Raw genomic sequence first — 19,669 nt, 5'->3', positions numbered from 1 at the left:
CTTCTCTCCCCACTTCCTCTGTTTCCCCTAGTAACTTCCTGCACTGGTGTGGTACATGTGTTACAACTGATGAACCTATATTGATACAACCAAAGTGATTATTAACCGAAGTTCATCGGTTTACACCAGGTTTCACTCTTTGTGTTGTGCATTTAATGGGTCTTGACACACGTGGGACATGAGTCTACCATTCAACCATCAAACAGGATGGTTTCCCTGCCATGAACCCTCCCTGTGCCCCACCTGGTCACCCCTCTCTCCCTTCCTGCTCACCCCTGGCAACTGCTGACGTGTTTAGAGTCTGGATAGTTTTCCCTCTACTAGGTAATGTGACCAAGTTGAAATCCTACAATATGCAACCACTTCATCTGGCTTCTTTCATTTACCAATCTGCACTTAAGGTTCCTGCGAATCTTTTCTTGGCCTTTTGGCTCATCATTTCCTCTTATGACTGAATAACACTCCAGTGGGTGGATATACCACACTTGGTTCATCCATTCACCTACGGAGAGGCATCTTGCTTGTGTCCAGTGTTTGGCACACACTGCTTAACTTTTAATGGCATTTTTGTGCATTTTAATTGATTTTTTTCCCCTGAATTGGCAGCCTTTCAGAAATGCTGAGCTAAATATATGTGTACTCAACTCTCCATTAACGTACTTCGAATATACAGAGCGATAAACTCCAGTATCAGGTGTAGACACCAGACCCACCAGCCACATGATCAGTGTTCTAGACTATGGGATTTTGTTACAGACCTGAAAAGGCTCCCCCCCCGCCCCCCCAGTGTTGGGTGTTCGGGACATAATCAGGGTTTCTCAACCTTGGCATACGTGACATTTGGGGCCAACTAGCTTCTAGGCGAGGGGGGCTGTCATGTGCATTGTAGCATGTTTAGCAGCGCACTAAAATCCTTCACCTGCTGTTGGGTGCCCAGGTGGCTCAGCCAGTTAAGCATCTGACCTTGGCTCAGGTCATGATCTCGTGGTTCGAGTCCTGCATCAGACTCTGTGCTGGCAGCTCAAAGCCTGGAGCCTGCTTTGGATTCTGTGTCTCCCTCTCTCTCTGCCCCTCCCCCACTCATGCTCTGTCTCTCTTCTCTCAAAATTCACATAAAAAATTAAAAAAAAAAAAGATTCTCTCTCTGCCCCTCTCCTCCACTTGCACGTGCCCTCTCTAAAATAGAAAAAAAAAAAAAAAATCCTTCACCTACTAGATGTCAGCAGCAACCCTGCCTGAAATTGTGATGAATCAAAAATGTCTCCAGGGGTACCTGGGTGGCTCAGTCAGCTGAGCGTCTGACATGGGTTCAGGTCATGATCTCACGGATCATGGGTTTGGGCCCCGCGTCGGGCTCTGTGCTAACAGCTCAGAGCCTGGAGCCTGCTTCACATTCTGTTTTCTTCTCTCTCTCTCTCTGCCCCTTCCCAGCTCATGCTCTCTCTCTCTCTCTCTCTCTCTCTCTCTCTCGAAAATACACAAACATTGGGGCACCTGGGTGGCTCAGTCGGTTAAGCGGCCAACTTTGGCTCAGGTCACGATCTCGCGGTTTGTGAGTTCGAGCCCTGCGTCGGGCTCTGTGCTGACTGCTCAGAGCCTGGAGCCTGTTTCCGATTCTGTGTCTCCCTCTCTGTCTGCCCCTCCCCCATTCATGCTCTGTCTCTGTCTCAAAAATAAATAAATGTTAAAAAAAATTTTTTTTAAAAATACACAAACACTAAAAAATTAAAAAAAAAAAAAAAGTGTCCAGATGCTGCCAAATGTCCTCCGGGCAGGGGTGGGGAGCAAAAGTGCTCCCTCATGCCTCCCACTTCTGAGAAGCACTGTTTTAAACATTTTGTTGTCTGTTCTCAAGGTGAGAACTTTCAATGCCACCCCAAATCTCCCACATAAAACCTCACCCCCTGGGAGGGGCCTTCCCTTCACTAGGGCTTCCCCCCAGGCCTCCCAAGGCCCCTGCATGTCCCCAGAGTTGGGTGTGTCTGCTTTGATCCCAGCCAAGCACTCCAGAGACGACAAATTCAACGTCTAGATGATTTTAAGCTGTCACCGACTCGCCAAATACCACACTGAACCAGGGCCTGCCTGTCTCCTGACGGTGGTAAGGTGGTAATCCGGGGACTTTCTCATGAGCCAGGAGGGTCTCACCGGGGGAGCCCTGACAGGCCACAACCCCATTTCTCCATCAGTGAGTCTGTCGGCTCTTCCTCCAAAACACACCCCCCACCTGCCCGCCTCCCACAGCTTCACTCCTGCACCCCTGGTCCAAGCTGTCATCGCCCTCCTAGTTGGACTTCTCCCCAGCGAGCCAGTTCCCGCACGGCTGTAGGGCAGGATTTAACACATCCAAATCCCACCACGTCTGTCCGGCTCCCGCGGCTTCCCATTTTTGCTTGGAGCCCCCCGGTGTTGCTGCCAGTCTGCCTGCGGCCCTCGCCTCCACCCCAAAGGGGTGTCTTTAAGTGGAAGAATGAACCACCAGCGGTGGGACGTGTAAGGACGAGGCAAGAGCAGGTGCCGGGCCCGGCACGGTGCTGGATTTGCTGGGCTGCGCGGGGCCCCGGGGTGTCCCCCCAGCTCTCTCACGTGAGGGCAGGCTTCAGCGTGGCCAACATCACCCCCTCCGCTGGCCTCGGGTCCCACCTGACCAGGCCTAAGGGCTCTGGCTCCTCCTTCAGGCTCAGCCCCCTGAGCACGGAGAGTCAGCACTGACGGGGGGGAACTCTGACATCCTCCCCCGACGGGCTTTTCTGGGACACAGCCCTGTCAGGTCGGCTGTAGTGCCGGTCTGGAAAATGCAAATCTGTTGCAACAGGACCCCGGTGGAGTAAGCCATGGGTTTTGCACATGCTTGTGCCCGAGGTCATCCGTGAGAAACCACAGGTGAACAGACCTCACCCACCTGAACCGAAATCCACAGAAAGACACGACACGCGCACATACACACATCTCAAATGAGTGCCGGCTACCTCAGTTTACCTTGTGCGTGACGAGTCACAACCGTCACAGCTGGTGTTACAGCTTTCGTCCCTCTACTACGCCACGGTGACCCACAGGTTGCCGCCTTCTGCCACCCAGTTCCTCAAACACACGGGTCTCGTGGCAAGGAAAAATGCTGTATTTACTGCAGTATTTGTGCACTTCTAAACCATGTGTAACGTGTAAAACCGTGCCACTGCTCTTATTAGGACAAAGTTTTTGGGAGTTGTGGCCCTAACTTCATCCTCCCCGCGATTGGGCCCGGTGATTTTTACTGTGCGGTTTTGCACAGTGCGGCAGATTTGAGGAACGTGGATGGGGCATCACAGTATAGCTGACTACATCCCACACCACCATCCGAGTATCACAGCAGCGGGCCGGAGTTCCTCGTGAAGCGGCCAGTCAGCTGAACAACGCACCCCGAACACTGTTTTCTCTTTTCACCTGAACTTCCCTTTTGCCTTGTTGTTGTTGCTTCCTGGGGATCGCACATCTGTCCCCATCCCCGCACAGACCATTAGGAGCTGTGCCTCCGCCTCTGTTTTCTTGGGAACCCAGGACAGAACACTGCACATGTAGGGGACAGCAAGTGCACCAGGGAGAAGGCGGGCTTGGGGTCCCTTAGAACAGGAAGAAAGCCAGCATGGCAGATGCTCAGTGGAGGAGACGGTAGGGGCTTGATGGGTAGAGAAGGGCGGGATCTTTTACTTAAGGTTTGGTCAGCCGGGGAAAGGAGTCTAGACATCAGCTGAATTGCAGGGAGAAGCTACTGGATGGTTATAATCCTTGGGAATGACGTGATTTGGCTTGTATAGTAAAAAGGTAACTTTGGCAGAGGTGTGCAGGGTGGATTGCAAGCAAGACTGTAAGGGGGGGAAGGGGGGCCCATCAGGCCCAGGTGAAAGATGAGGTCTGGGCCAGGGTGGCAGAGGAGGCCTTGGAGGTGGCAGGCATCACAGTTGCCCCTGTGGACATGGAAGGAAAGGGAGAAGTTCTGCAGGACCCACGGTCCGGTTTTGTGCATTTTGTTATTTTGCAGTTTGGGGCAAGTCACTGTTCTCTAGCGAAAGGAAGAAAACACATAAAAAAAAAAATTAATAGGGGCACCTGGGTGGCTCAGTCGGTTAAGCGTCTGACTTCGGTTCAGGTCATGATCTAACGGTTCGTGGGTTAGAGCCCCGCGTCGGGCTCTGTGCTGACAGCTCAGAGCCCGGAGCCTGCATTGGATTGTGTCTCCCTCTCTCTCTGCCCCTTCCCTGCTCACACTCTGTCTCTCAAAAATAAATAAGCATTAAAAAAAAATTTTTTTTTTTAATTAATGAAGATTCTTGAGGGTGGAGGCAAAGTTGCAAAAGTGCAAAGCTCATCGGCTGGCTTTGGAATTAGAAATAAAAAGAGGGGTGTGTGGGTGTTTGACAAATTATGCAAGGAAAGGCGGTTGCTTCCATTCATCCCTTTCAGGGAACAATAACCACAACATGATAAGCCGCAGTGCAATGCTTGTCTAGGTCTGAAACGTGGCCAAAGAAAGGAAAGATTAATCACACAGGGAAGGCTGATATCTCAGGGGCAGATTAAGACAACAAGCTGGCAATTTTGAGTCTGATTAGAAACAGCTAAAATCAGAACTTCCAGTTAAGGACTATACTTTACGCAGCCCTCTTTTTTGAGGGGGGCTTGGGAGTAAGGAGCGAGATTGATTTAAGTTAATTAAGCCTAGTGCTTAATTAAGTGTTCTCAGATACAAACTGTATCCTTTTTGAATGGCATTAATGCAAACCTGGGTTCACAGCTCCATTACATTTGCTGGCTGGAAGTTTTAAGGAGATGGGGAGGTTTCCATTAGGTACGTGAGCCCAGGCATTTTGCCAATACCGGAGTTATGGAGTGACAGGATGGGTGACTTAGGGAAGGGACAGATCTCCTGCTAAGGACAGTCAGGCAGCCTGGTAAAACAGAAAGGATCTAGATTTTGGGGTCAGATGGCTTCTCATCTCCACGGGGCCTCTCACCAGCAGGGTGACCTTGGCCATGTATCCTAACGGACTCCTCAATATTTTCATCACGCAAGACGCCTGTTGTGACTCCACCCTCACGCCCGATAAGGATTTTTGTCCACAAGCTACACTTATCAAACCCTACTTAATTTCCATTTATGATTAATCAAAAATGCACACAGTAATGGCAATAGGCAACATTTACCACATCCTTCGTATGTTCGTTCCAGGTACTACCGTAAGCACATGACATAGATGAAATGCTGAATCCTCTTACCGTTTCTAGGAGGTAAACACTATTATCCCCACTTTACAGAGGAGAAAACAGAGGCACAGAGGAATACAGTAACCTCCCCAAGGTCACACAGACAGTAAATGATAAAAAAGAAATCTGGACCCAAGATTCTGATTGAACACAAAGGAACAGTTTTAGTTTGTGTTGGCCTGGACCTCTTTTGTCTCTCCTAAGGGCCAGCAGCCAAAGTGTCACTGCTCTGGCCTTTGTTTTTTAAACTGGAAAACAGGTACCATCCCTGCTTTAACCTCCCTCGAGGAGTGAAAAGGCCCCACGTCAAGGTGCTTAGAAAGCTTTACAGGTATGTGGTGCATAAGGATGACGATGGAGGGTTTGTGTGCTCAAGCTGGAGCCTGTGAGCAACACTCACGTGCCCAGCAAATGAACTGGTGGTGATAATGCATCTCAATCAGATGAACTTGGTCACGTAGGTCATTCAGTGTTAATCAAGTATTCGGATTTACAGAGATGGTGCCACTGCCTTCTGAGTCACCGGGTTCAGTGAACGCACGTTTTGGTAGTTGTGTGTGTGTGTGTGTGTGTGTGTGTGTGTGTGTGTGTGTGTGTGTGTGTTTTGGGGTATGACCTCAGGGGCTCTCTAACATGATGCTCCTGTCGTCAGAAGGGACCAAATGCTGGGGCAGCATCTGTTTTAGATGCTTTTTAGAGCGGTGCCAGGGTTTCACCTTTGCTTCTCTTGTGGCACGTTCTCCCCAATGTGCTTCTCAATCTCAGGCTTCCAAAGGGACAAGGACAGCTAGTATTTATTATGGTGTCCTTGCTGAATCCTTGCACGGGAAGCAGACGTTCACAGGCTCTGGAGGCCAACAGCCTGTGTCCAAGCCCCAGCGCCACCTTGGTGGGGCCTCTGGCTGGTCACTCTGTCCCTGAACATCAGCTTCCTATCTGTAAAAGTGGGGTAAGAACAGTACTTTCCTCAGAGTGGTTTTGAGGGTTCAGGGAGAGTTCTAGGAATGTGTCCAACTTCAGGGCAGTACTCAAGAATCTTAGTCCTTAATTTTAAACTCATTTACTTCTCATAACAGCCCCATCGGGGAGATAAGATTCTCTCCAGAGGCACAGAGAATTAGGTGAGTGACATATCCAAGGCCACATGTCTGCAAGAGGCAGAATGGGGATGTGAACACAGTCCCTAGGGCTGGGCTGCAGATCATTGGCGGTAAAGAGAGAGAGAGAGTGAGAGAGAGAGAGCGGGCTGGGCTGCACAGCTGGCTTTGCCACTCTGACAAAGTCACTTTAGCTCTCTTGGCCTCAGTTTCCTCATCTGTGAAATGGAATAATGCTAGTCCTTATTGTTATGAGTATCCAGTAGAGTGCAAAGTCAAGGTATTGGGCTACTATTAAATAAATGATGTGGAAGAAAAAAGAATTCCTTAGATAGACCTTCCTTTCATTTGACCTATATTTCTAGACAGACTGCCTTTAGGGCAAACCTTGGGTACTAAGTTCTGCCAGGAGACACATGGCCAACCTTGAGTTCCCAGGGCTGCGCTGTCCTTGCTGTCTAGAGAAGCAGCTTAGGACAAGCAGTACATCCAAACCAAGTGCTACCGGGGGTGCACCAGGTCCCCCTCCCTGTAGTGACAGGTTCTACCTGTCACTGCAGACACCTCGGGGCAGGGATTAGGTATGATGTTGAAGACACAGACGCTGGCTTAAATGCCATGCACTGAGGACTCACTTTGAGGTCAAGGTCACCTTGTAGCTCTCAGACCAGAAGAAATCATATGACTATTCCAAGTCTGCCTTTGAGGATTCCTCCTCCCAGATGGCTTGATGCTTTCATCTGGTGGATTTTGGGAAACATGTTACTGGTTACACTGATGGTCCCAATTCTGTATCCTTCCCTGTATCCATCCTACTCTTCTTTTAAAAAAATTTTAAATGTTTATTTACTTTTAAGAGAGAGAGCAAGTGAGCATGGGCAGGGGAGGGGCAGAGAGAGAAGGAGACACAGAATCTGAAGCAGGCTCCAGGCTGTCAGATCACAGAGTGATGCAGGGCTCAAACCCACAAACGTAAGGTTGTGACCTGAGCCAAAGTCAGACGCTTAACTGCTTAACCGACTGAGCCACCCAGGCGCCCCCCCAACCCATACTCTTGGACATGTAACCTTGTTGAGCTCTCCCACTGTGACTCTGGCCATGTGACTTGCTTTGTCCAACTGGAGGTTTGTTAGCAGACAGGATGCAAGCCAAGGCTTGCAAAAGCACAAGCACCTTTCAGATTGCACCCTTGCTCCTATGCCTGAGCAAGACTACTAGAGGGTCAGCCATGTGTGGGGCTTTATCCACTCACCCCTGTCATCCCAGCTGAGGTCATCTTAGATCAGCCAACCCCAAAGATGCGGGTAAATCCAGCCATGATCAGCAGAGCCACATAACCTTTAGCTAACCTCAGGTTCATGAGTGAACCCAATCCATGAAGGCTAAATCCTGTAGATTATGAGCTAAATAAATGCTTCTTGTTGTTCATGGGTGAGGTTGGTAGTTGCTTGTTATGAAGCACTATTGTGGTAATAAATAGCTGATACACACATACATATGTATATATTAAAAAATACAGTGCATTATGGCTATGGTTATAATTTGCTACACAATCTAAACCTTCCTTTCTCTGCTTTTGGAGAAACTGGGGCAAAATGTTTTCATATTGCATAGACATGCACACTCGATGTAGACCCAGTCATATTATTCCAATGAAATCCTGATCCAAGAAAATGGAAAATTCTAAAGGCTTCTCTCCCCCCCCCTTAGGTCTCATGCTTCCTCTTCCAGTCCACTTATTTTAAATAAAAGCCCAATGTATATTTTAAATAGATAGATAAGGTCCCACTCAATGCCACGAATCTGCCCTTTGGATGGTCAACAAGACAGTGCTTCTCCTACAAATGCAGCTACTTAGTCCTCCTACTTAGAATTGCCCCTCTGCCTTCAAACCCCATCCTCTCTCCACGACTATACAGGAGCCTTCAAAGTACCTACAGCCGCTGCCCCCAGACAGCCCTCCCTGGAGCCACCAGCAGGGCACCCGTGCTCCCCCAGCACCACCGGTGTGCTCCGTGTGGTACTGCCCTTGGCGTTTTGTTAGGTGGCAAACTCAGACAAACTGAATTCCAATCCCCTCTTACAAACAGCCCCTCTTACAAACAAGAAGCCTCGCAACTTCAGGCAAGTTCCCCAACCCCTCTGAGCCTCAGCCTCCTCATCTACAACAAGGTGGAGATAATGAGAGTATCTATCTCACAGGACGAATGTGAGGATTAAATGAGATAGTACAGCACCAGCGCTCAGCATTGTGCGAGGCACAGTAAGCCCTTAATAGATGTGAGCTATTATTATAATTGTATGCATGGTACCATGGGAACCTGAAATCCTAGCTAGCAGTTATTTAATACTTACCATGTGCCTACTGTTTTGAGTATTTTAAGAACCGTTTTAGTGCTTTTTATACGTTTATTTCATTTTTTAAACCTCATGACAACAGTTAGGTTGTCCTATAGGTAGTGTTATCTCCAATTTATGGATGAAAAAACAGAGGCACAGAGAAGTTAAGTAACCTACCTAAGAGCATACAGCTAATAGATCACCATGATAGCACTCTCCACTCTCCCTACTTTATTACAGTTATTAACCCATCCTTCCCAATGGGGGTCTGGGATGTGTAATTAATTTGTGCCTTCTCAATGCTCAGCACATGTCAGACCATCATATTGGTGGAGGCTGCCACAGAATGTTCCGTGTCTCCTTGGTCTTTTCTCTTTCATCTCTAGCCCCCTTGAGGGCAGAGGACTGGGTCTCCTGATCCCTGCACCTGCTCCTTACTGAATCGACCGGGTGGGACCAGATGGCGCCTTGAAGAGGAAACGAGCCCCTTCTCACAGTGGCGCACACACGCTCTGGGCTCTCCACACGCCGTCTCGCAATCCAGCCTGATTCAAGGCACAGGAAGCAAACAAGGCTTTCAGCAGCCTCAGGCGAGCTGGGGTGAAATTAGTAGATTGGTGTACAAAGAAGCGTTTAATAATGCTATCACGCTACCCGTCCTCACGGAGCCGTTGTGACATTCTGCATTAAAAAAGTGACAACTCTCAATTGCTGCATGTAACGGAGGCCTGGCATCACATTGGCGCCCAGCCCCCAGAACACTTGCATTTTCTGGCGACGGATGGCACGCAGGGATCAGGGGAAACTGATGGCTTCATATAAAATGTCTTTGTAAACCCCCCTAAGCCCTTTGTAGTGTGGTGGTTCTTCTGCTCACCTGGCAGGAGCATAATTTTTGTTAAATATTAAGGAGCTGTTTGTTGAAATAATGTTGTCATGGTAACTGGGTGGGGGGAGGGGTGCTGAAATAGTCTGGTGCTGCCCGAATTACAGCATATTATTAATCAAGTGCGTGGTGCTATTTAATGAGTTTCCCTGTATGCCTCCCCATAACAATGAACGCAGAGGACCCAAGGACTTGGGGCTGTGTCTTTGTCACTCTTAAAGACGTGTTCTCTTGGGGCACCTGGGTGGCTCAAGCGGTTAAGCATCTGACTTCAGCTCAGGTCATGATCCTACGGTTTGTGGGTTCGAGCCCCGTATTGGGCTCTGTGCTGACAGCTCAGAGACTGGAGCCTGCTTTGGATTCTGTATGTCTCTCTCTCTGCTCCTCCCCCTGTCATGCTCGGTCTCTCTCAAAAATAAACATTAAAATTTGTTTTTTAAAAAGGCATGTTCTCTCACCCATTCCTGGTGCTGTGCTGTGTTTGCTGGATAGACGGATGGATGGACAGATGAATGCCAGAACCAAAATTTTAAATGGTTCTCATGAGAGCTGTTTCTGACCACTCTCCCACTTTACAGTGGGAAGGAATTTTGCAGAGAGTTGGGGAAAGTCTGAGAAGGGGGAAGGCACAGCCAATGATTCCCTTGCCTGAAAAAATCAATGGAAACAACAGGGAGGCAAGGCAGGCGAGTGCAGACTCGGACTGCCTGGGTTCAAATCCCCATTCCATCTCCTCCCACTGTGTCACTCGTGAGCGAGTGGCCTGCTCTCCCAAGTGGCTTCTCCTCCATGGGTGTACCTGGCTGGTGAGGGGACGACAGGTGACGCTCTTACCCGGAGTAGGTGCCCAATCACATACTGACCACCACCCCTGTGTTCCCGCCCCCGCCCGGAGGGGAAAACCCCAAGGGGGCCCCATGGTGCTTTCACGGTCTAAAGGTCTAACTGGACCATGACCATATAGTACAGGATCCAAACCCAGGTCTGGTCGACTCAACTGCCTTGTTCTTTCTGAGGTTGGCAAACTTTTTCTGTAAAGGGCCAGATAGTAAATATTTTAGGCTTGCTGGGTCACATGCACTCTCTGTTGCGTGTGTGTGTGTGTGTGTGTGTGTGTGTGTGTGTATTTAAAATCCTTTAAAAATATAAAACCATTCTTAGCTCACAGGCTGCTCAGAGATAGGCATAGTTGGCTGATCCTTGCCATGCTGTCTTATGAGGAAACAGGAAAAAAGGAAAGCAAAGTTAAAGGAGATGTATACATGGCTTTTTGTCCCACTAAAAGTGGGCTGAAGCTACACATAAAAAAGAAAAACTTGGGTCCGGCAATTTTACTTTAAAAATCAAAATAAAACCAGCCCTGGTGATTTCTTGGGAGTCCTGCAAGGCTCGTTTTCTGGTTTATGAAGGGAGGCATGGAAAAGTGGGGTGACCGGGGCCAAGGTCACACGGCTAGTAAAGGACAGAGCCGGCACATAAATCCTAGGGGGTCTGGTGCCAGAGAACTTCACCACCACTCCATCCATCTGCCTCCACTCTGTTTTCTGTTATTCCAACACTCCTGACATCTTCCACCAGCTGACCTGGTAAAGAGCCAGACTCTGGGGTCTGGCAGACCTGTGATCCAGCCCCAACTCTACTGTCACTGAATGTGTCACTTTGGAAGTGACTCATTTTTTGGTGCCTCAGTTTCCTTGATGGTAAAATGGGGGTTATTTGCTGTACCCTGCCTCTGGGTGGTTAGGAGTTTAGCAAATGGCCTTGGTCATGGCAAATATTGCCTAAATATTACAAAACTAATGACAATAGCTGTGGCAGGCAGAAAAACAGCCCCCAGACATGCCCAGGCCCTAATCTCCAGAGCCTGTGAATGTTACTTTAATTGGCAAAGAGGAATTAAGGTGGCTAATCAGCTGACCTTAAAATAAAGGGAGTATCCTGGATCACAAGAGTCGTTAGAGATTGAAAAGAGATGCGGGAAAGTCAGCTTCACAGTAATGCAGCAGGAGGGAAACTCAACTGGCCATCGCTGGCTTTGAAGATGGAAGAACCATGAACTAAGGAATAGGGAAGCTTCTAGCAGCTGGAAAAAGCAAGCCATGGATTCTCTACTAGAGTCTCCAAAAAGGAATGCATCTTGTTGACACCCTGATGGTAGCTCAGCGAGACCCATTTCAGACTTCTGACCTCGAGAACAGTGTGAGTGGTTTCAGGCACGAAGAGCGATTGGAACCAGGGAACAGATACCCTGTTGGCCATACAAAGGAGAAGCCTCATCAGCTGAGAGCTCGCTTAGAGCAAAGATAGCATCCTGCCCAGGCTGGTGGGTGAGCCAGCCTCCCCTATACACTCACTGATGCTGCTCAAACAGCAATCCTTGGCTTAGGCATGGACACGTGACCCGAACCCCTCAACCCCAGGGCATCTGCTAGGATGGCCACCAAAGCAAAGCTCTCTTTCTGTGGGGGTTGCCAAGAGAAGCTGCTGGATCTTTGGGGGGGAAAACTTGCCTGAGCGAAGCCCACACAAGAAATCTGAGTCTAGAGACAGAGAGAAGCGATGCCTGCTGACATTGTTTAGATCCAGCTGGGCTCAGGGCCAGAGCAGCTCAGACTTTTCAATTACATGAACTGCTTTTTTGTTTTTTATACTTCCGTCAATTTGAATTAGATCTCTAAGCTTGTAACCAAAAGTCTGACTAATATAATTGAATATCCACTTGAGCCTTGTTACCTCCCAGTTCCAGGTGTTATCATTTCCTTGGCCAATAAACTGTGGGCTCTGAAATAACACGGAACAGGGTTCAGGGCAGGGCACCAGGGCAAGTGTTAGATGGACAGAAGGGGAAGGTGGGAGGCCATCTCTCCTGTTCAACTCAGATACAGAGTCTACTGCTGCTGGAGGAAGGAGCAGAGGACCCCTCACGTGCTGAGTGGGAGTGTGGTTTGAACCCGCACCTGGATTGTGCAGAACCGCCCGCCTTTTATGGGGTCTTTATGTCCAGTCGGGCAGGGCACCTGGGACAGCGGTAGCTCCGTTTCCTGACTGAGCTGTTTTTTCCGGTCTTGCCTCTTAAATGTGGATAGTGTCCTCGGGTTCTGTCCCCTGCTCTGAGCAGTCCCTGAGAGAGAATGCAATCACCCCATGGCCTTGCCTTGCTCCTCTGTCAGCTGTCTGTCCATCTCACTCCTTCCCAGTAGGCCTGAGGGACGTGGCACATGCCCTTTGGGAATGGTGACAGTCGCCCATGTTGATTTTTCACAGGACAGCGGGGGGGGGGGGGGGGGGGGGGCGGGAGGGCACGGGATGGTGAGGCCACAGCTGGGGAGGGTGATGCAATTTGTAAACAACCCAGTTGATGGCCTTCTCTTCCTCCCCCAGGACCACCCGTCAGGTTGACAACCACTGACCTCTGGGTGGAGGACTCCGGAATGAAGCCCTCCTGTCCTGGGCTCGCTTATGCCCATGTTGGACATCCCCAATAGGATGAGGACACGAATACTAATACTAAAAGTTAATATCAAGACCACTGCTACCGTAGGGCAAGGTTGCCCCTACTAAGCACTCTCCGTGAGCACAGCTCCTAACGCTACATGTCCTGACCGAACAGCCTCTCAGGCAGCTAATAACTGTGTAATCCCCATTATATAGAAGACGCTGAAGCTCTGGAAAAGGAAATGACCCCTCCAGGGTCACACGGCTAGCAAATGGTGGAGTTGGGATTTGGATTCATGCCATGTGGACTCCCGAGACCACGTGCCTGATCACTTGCTCTACGCTGCCCACCCCGGTCCCTGGGCGTCCCACAAGTGCGTCAGCTACTACCTTCCCAGCGCCTTCTGTACTAACTGGCACGTTTTCTCTATCTGTTCACTACCACGCTCAGCAGGATCTCCCTCAGATTCCCAAGCCAGGAGTGTAGGGCTCCCTCTGGACTCCTCCGTCCCCACTTTCTGTGTTCAAGACCAGTCGATGCTTTCTCTGAACTGGTACGCTGAGGGCAACTCCCCGCGCTTCGCCTCTGCCGTGACTGTCCGTCACAGTTCACACAGTCACACCTTCTCTCCAGGGCCATCTCTCTGCAGCTGCCTCCAACTGCGTCTTGCCTGTGATCTGTCTTACCTGCAGCCTACTCCCTGCACCGTGACCACGTCGTGCATCACATCACCTGCTTGGTTTCCAACTTCCGACAGCTGTGTATTGCTTCCTGCGGAGTCCAATCCTGACCATGGCGTTTGAGGATCTCCAGGCTTTGACTCATCCAAGCTTGCCCATCTCAACTGCCTCGTGCTCCTCCCTCAGGCTGCACCTGCTCCAGCAACGCCGGACTTCTGGCATCCTCCGAATGTCCCAGGTGCCCTCTCCCTCTGCATCTCTGCCCATGATTCCACAGCCACCTATCTGCAGAAATTCTCCCCCTCCCTCAGGCTCTAGTTGAAAGCCTCCCGAACCCACAGGCAGAAGGAAGGATGTTGTTTCTGTGGGCAGAAACTTAAAATCTTGCTGGTGTCAATCAGGCTATCACATGACACACTGATTTCTGCATTTCTTACTGATTTTGATTTACTCACTCTGTGCCAGTCCCTGTTCTAAGCACATACCATAAACTCAGGAGTCCTAACTACCCTGTGAGCTGGCCCATTTTACAGATGAAGAAACTGATGCACACAGAAGTTGAATAACTTGGCCAACACTGGGGTCAGTGAGGGTGGACCTGGGATGCTAACCCAGCCAGTCCAGCTCCAGAGCCCATGGTCTTAATGACCCTGTGGCACTGAGTGGTGGCGCCATAAGGTCCATGGGGATCCAAAGAGGGGACAGGGGCCTCAGAGGAAGCTGCAGGACTTGCTGAGTTTCAAGTGCTAAGGAGACAGCCCTGGCTGCCCAGGTCTCCAGGTGACAGCTCCCCAGGAGAGCCTGTGCTGGCTGTCCCCCCTCCCCTCCAACCACAAGGCCTCCCCTCTGCTCCAAGCACTCTCAGCCCCATCCTCAGGAGGGAGAAGACGAGGCTGGACAAGGATGAGGACAGGGACCCACAGCACAGTCATCACACAGGGAGTGGAGGCTCAGGGGAAAGAAGGGGAGGGAGGGTGAGGGGTCCACGCCCCTCCTCCCCTGCCTGTGGGGCAGTGGGCAGGCTGCTGGCCAGGCCTTCTCCTGGGGCAGGGAAGATGAGGCTTCTGGCAGGGGAGCAGGGCACGGGCTGCAGAGCGGTTCTGTTCCAGTCCAAGGAGAAGCACGAGACTGTCCACACCGGGGCCGGAGAAGGCGGGACAGATGCTCCAGGCACCAGAACAAAGGGCGCGCGCTTGCCCAGTGCCCCCTTAGAAACTCTGTTCTCAGCCAACAACCCAGGAGTCCTGACCAGCTCCCCTGGGCCTCCCAGGCCTGTTCCCCCACCCTGGGCTCCTGTGACTGGGGAGTATTGCCCCTCCGGCCACGTGGGTTCCTCTCCCTGCCTCTCATAGATTCAATGGGTCTTGATTTCTTTAAATGAGAACTTCTTTCTCCTGAAGATTCTCAGGGACTAGGCCCAAACTGGAGTTCCATTTCCAATTTCCTACCCATTTTTAACAAGTAGATCCCCTCTTTGACACGCTCACACCCAAATTCACTTGGTATCAATTCGGCATTTTTCCACCTTTACTGTCCCGACTCTCCCTATGGAGGGAGCGGTATTTGGGTGTTGACACCTGCTGAATTAAAGGGAAGACAGGGGACATGGTCTAGTCATCCTCTAGGGAGACCTGCAACCACAGCCTTCACGCACGTGCCCGTCGGGACCCTTGGAGCATCAGCTCCTACACCCAGACGACCGAGAGCAACTCCAGTTGAAGGTTTAAGTGGACTTTCCCATTGAAAAATCATTGGAAATAAAAAGGAAGAGGCTCTGAAAAACAGGAGTCATTTGAAAAGTATGATACTATTTTAAAAAAATCTATCTGTAACAGCATTTTCTCGAACATATTGTAAGAAGAAAGCTATGCTTTCAGGGGACTATAGATAGGAGGTGGTACAGGGGAGAAGAAATAGCATTTTTTGACCAGCTTTTGTGTGCACGATCCTGCTAGGTCTCTTCTGCGTTTTTATCTCATTTACTCTCCCAAACAGCCCTATGGGGTGTATTATTTCCCCATTTTACAGATCAGGAAGCTCAGGGAAAATCTAGTTCTGGACTGTTTTGTCTCATCTTGTGCATATAATTCTGGAAAAACAGCTTATTCCTGGCTAGTGCAGCCAACTCTAATTCAAATTCTCTGGCAATTTGAAATAGAAGTCAAGCTGCCCATTGAATGGTTTTGTACCTCAAAAACACTCTGCCTTTATCAGAGTTTCTTTTGGTGGTATCCATACTTTGCACACAAACAGAGTAGGTCGTGCCAGAAGTACAGGTCAGCTGCGCTCAGCCCTACGGTCAGACTTGCGAAGCACAGATCACTGTGGCCCCTGTACCGGGACCAGTGAACTACTTGCGAGTTCATTTCATTGCATTCACCGAAAGGTAACAAAGCTCCTGAATGTAGCAGACGCCCAAAGATTAAGACTCTTCACTCACTCGGGTGGGTTCTAAAGTGGGCCAGATTAATGAGGTTTTGCTGTGCTGTGCCTCTCTGATGCAAAACAAGGCTGTTGATATAAAACATGAAGCACGGGGTGGGGTGCGGGGCGGGGGGGGGGGAGTGCAGGCATGCCAAAAACTGCCACAGATGCTACTGTCCTCTGCCTGAGCAGACATCACTAATCCATTGCCCCACACCATTTCTTAGATAGTCCTCAGAATCCTTCTCAATATCCTGCCCCTGGCGGCCAAGACCAGTTAGTTGATCAGCGTTGGCAGAAGATGAAATCTATTTACCATCCCTGACCTAGCCTGGTCACCTCATCTAAATAGAGGTGGCACAGAAGCTGAGAGAAGCTGTGTGACTGATGGAGCTCCCTCTTTGAAGCTGGCCAGGAAAGCCCCTCCTCCCTGTATCCTTCCCACTAAAGGCAGAAGTAAAATTGAGGTCACTTGGCAAAATGTTAGACATCTTTGAAGATCCCCTAGGCACAGGGGCAGTGCTTGTGTGCTAAGTGATTCTGGCTCACTACGGTCCTACCATCCAGCTAGGATCACGGTGTGACAGGCAGGGGAGGCGAAAGGTGGGTCCCTGAGCAAGCCCATCCTGCAGTCCAGGTCTATTACTAAAGCCTGATAAATGTTTCAGGCAAATGCAATTTTTTTTTAAGGTAAAAGCAACAGCAAAGAGTTTATTGAAAGGGAAAGCACACACTCAAGAAGGGAGTGCCAGCTCTGAGAGGGAGCCACCCCAGGAAGCCTGGGTCTCACCCACTTACTGGGACGTTAAAGGGAGCCGTTGAATGTTCACGGGAGGGATGGGGGATTTTTTCCTTTAATGTTGGAGGAGCTTTGAGGGACTTTGCACATACCTAGTTTTGGTCACTTGATGCATGTGTCCTGGCACTTGCCAGGAGTATACCCCGAATATCGAGTATACTCTGTGCCCTTGAGTGCCCCTGGTGGACGGGTCGTTCTCAGTCCTTTAAGGCACTTATGCGCATGTGTGGGTCTCAAAAAAACAAAAACAAAAAACGAAAAAGGAGCCTGGGCATTTTATTCTTTAGTCAGGTCCCTGACTACTTGTAGGCTGAATGTTGCTTAATGCAGGACATCCTGTTTTTTTATTGTTCCCTCATCCCTATTCTAACCTGCCTATAACACCATCACCCTGCCTCTCTGCACAGCTGGCTCTCCTTAGGGTCCCTGGCTCCCCACACCTGCATGACTCACACATGTAGCAGGCCCTCCTTTACCCATTTGGGAGATGCCGGACCCTCTCTGCCTGTGGCGCCCGGCCCACACCGGAACAAGCCGGATAGCATCCTGGGCCATTGTATCCTGCCTCAGACATGGTTTCAGAGGTGGCCGCTCGAAGGTGCCAGCAGCGCGCCCCCATTTAGCCTGACTGCCGACTCTAGTCTTCGGCAGTCAAGGCTGCCTCGGTGTCTCTTACGGGTGTGTACCCACACCAGCCCACAGGGGCCCTCCCTGGAAATGCCCTCCAGACTCTCCTAGGTCTGCTTTCAGGGCAAATATGGGCATTTTGTGGAGTCTGAGGCCCGGAGTTAGGCAGATGCCAGCTACACCCAGTTCAGGCAAGTGCAAATTTTTATCTGGAACCTGCTACAGGTCCTGGTGTAGTGGGTGGTGCCTGCATCGTTCGGAGAACTGGTCTCCCAGTGGAGGCGGCGTCACCAGGGAGGGGACAGGGAACGGGCTTCGGCTGGGAGGCTTGAGATTATGCTACCCGAGCTCCCATCTTTAGTGGTTTTCTGTCCGCATCAACAGAATCTTTCTTTTGTACAGTGCTTTTCAAGTTGTTAAGACCATTTCTGCAAAAGAAGAAGGCTTGCACTGGGTTCCCTTTCACTGGGGGACAGGGAGGTCCAGAGACGTTGGACCACTTTCCAGGAGGGCCCCCAACAAGTAATAAATGGCTGAGCTGCCCTTGCCTTTGGAAGGGTGCCAGGACTACAATGGCCCATCAGAGGGAGAGCAGGAAAAATAGAGCCGCCTTGATCACCTCCTCACAGCATCACCGTCTTAGAGAGTGGGCTCTCAGGGGTGAGATTGCTTCCCTGTCCCCCCGCCCTCCAGCTGAGCCAGGTCTTCTGACTCCCAGCCCAGAGCTCTCTCCTCTGACTCATGCTGTCCCATCACTGAGCCTGCCCCAACACTGGACACTGTCCTGTCCCAACACTGAACCTTAATTCAGGGTCATGCCCCACATGTAGAACAAAAATAGGGCTCAGGGCTATTGGCACTTACTATGTCCTGGCCTATGGCCCAGCAGCTAGTGGAAGAGGCAAGATTTGAACCTGGGAAGATCGATTCCGGGGGCCCCGCTCCTCTTAACTAGACATCACCTCCCCGGGTGCCTCCTCATTGTTATCCCTTTCAGTCATCTGACAATCACTTACTGAGCACCTACTATGTGCCAGCTCCTGTGAATCAAAGAACACAGCCCCTGTCCTCAAAGCCCCACTCCTGTTTGAAGATTTGCCAAGGAAGCATCAAGCCATGGCTCAAAAGCATTGTTCAGCCCTCTGTTCCCATTGCTGGTCTTCAATACCCCCTCTCCACCGCCCCCAGCACCCCCCCACCCCCAGCGCTCAGGACTCAGCTGAACAGACAGCCTATGCACAGCGACTGTCAAACTCAATCTTATCCATGCTGTCAGTTTCTTAAAGAAAAACCCCATCTCTGGCCTCCCACTGCACCCTGCCCTCAGGGGCCCTTGATAAATATTTACAGCTGCAGCTGACCCAGGCCCAGGGGAAGAAGGCCCAGTGACAAAGCACAAAGGAAGCCTGGGGGCTCATTACTCAGACCTTCCCCTTCACAGTGGGTGTCCCTCGCGCATACTGTCCCCACCTGGGTCTGGGTGCAATTCTTCTCACGCTAGCTTGAGTCTGGGGTACTGGTCTTGCCAAAGTGCCCCACCCCCCTTAGGAAGCCACCCTCACTGTCCCCCCCACAGCCTGGGGGACTGGGGGGGCTCCAGTGTCCCCCACGCCTTCTTTTCGGGTCTGTGTCGCCTGGATCAAAGCTCTAGATGGTGTGACTAGCCAGTCAATCTTTCGGTGGTCCTGGCATGGGACAGGAGCCTCTGGCCAAAACCCCCACCACGCTTGGAGAGCTGCCCACCCCATCACGTTCACAACGTGCTGTGTGATATGTGTGTCTGTCTGGTGGTAGTTCAGGTACAGCAGGGGCCGGTGGACGACAAGTCATAGAAGAGCTGAGGATCATCTCATCCAGCAACTTCCAAACAGTTTTACAGCAGAACCACACCAAACAGGTAGTGCTGAGAGAGTGCACACTCACAAGCCCCCTCACTCTCCCTAAGTCCGCTACCCCTCACCCTAGAACCCCTGGGGGTTCTAGGTCATCATGGAACAGTCTGTAAAACACTAGTCAAAACCACTCCTTCCTTCAACACCGATGCTTCTGCAACCTGCACTTGAATTCTGCCAGTGACAGGGAACTCACTACTTCCAGTGGACACCTACATCACCTTTGCATGCCTCTTCTGGTAGGAAT

The 19,669-nt window shown here is 50.6% G+C and overlaps 1 protein-coding gene across 6 annotated transcripts in view; it reads right to left on the bottom strand.

Moving 5' to 3' along the window:
- ZHX2 (zinc fingers and homeoboxes 2) overlaps positions 1–19,669 on the bottom strand; it is a 161,942-nt gene that overhangs the window by 69,153 nt on the left and 73,120 nt on the right. The window lies entirely within an intron of this gene.

The sequence above is a fragment of the Panthera leo genome, chromosome F2 (assembly GCF_018350215.1).
Source record: "Panthera leo isolate Ple1 chromosome F2, P.leo_Ple1_pat1.1, whole genome shotgun sequence".
Classification (NCBI taxonomy): domain Eukaryota; kingdom Metazoa; phylum Chordata; class Mammalia; order Carnivora; family Felidae; genus Panthera; species Panthera leo.
The sequence above is the reverse complement of the archived record's forward strand: the minus strand, read 5'-3'. Positions and strand labels throughout refer to the sequence as shown.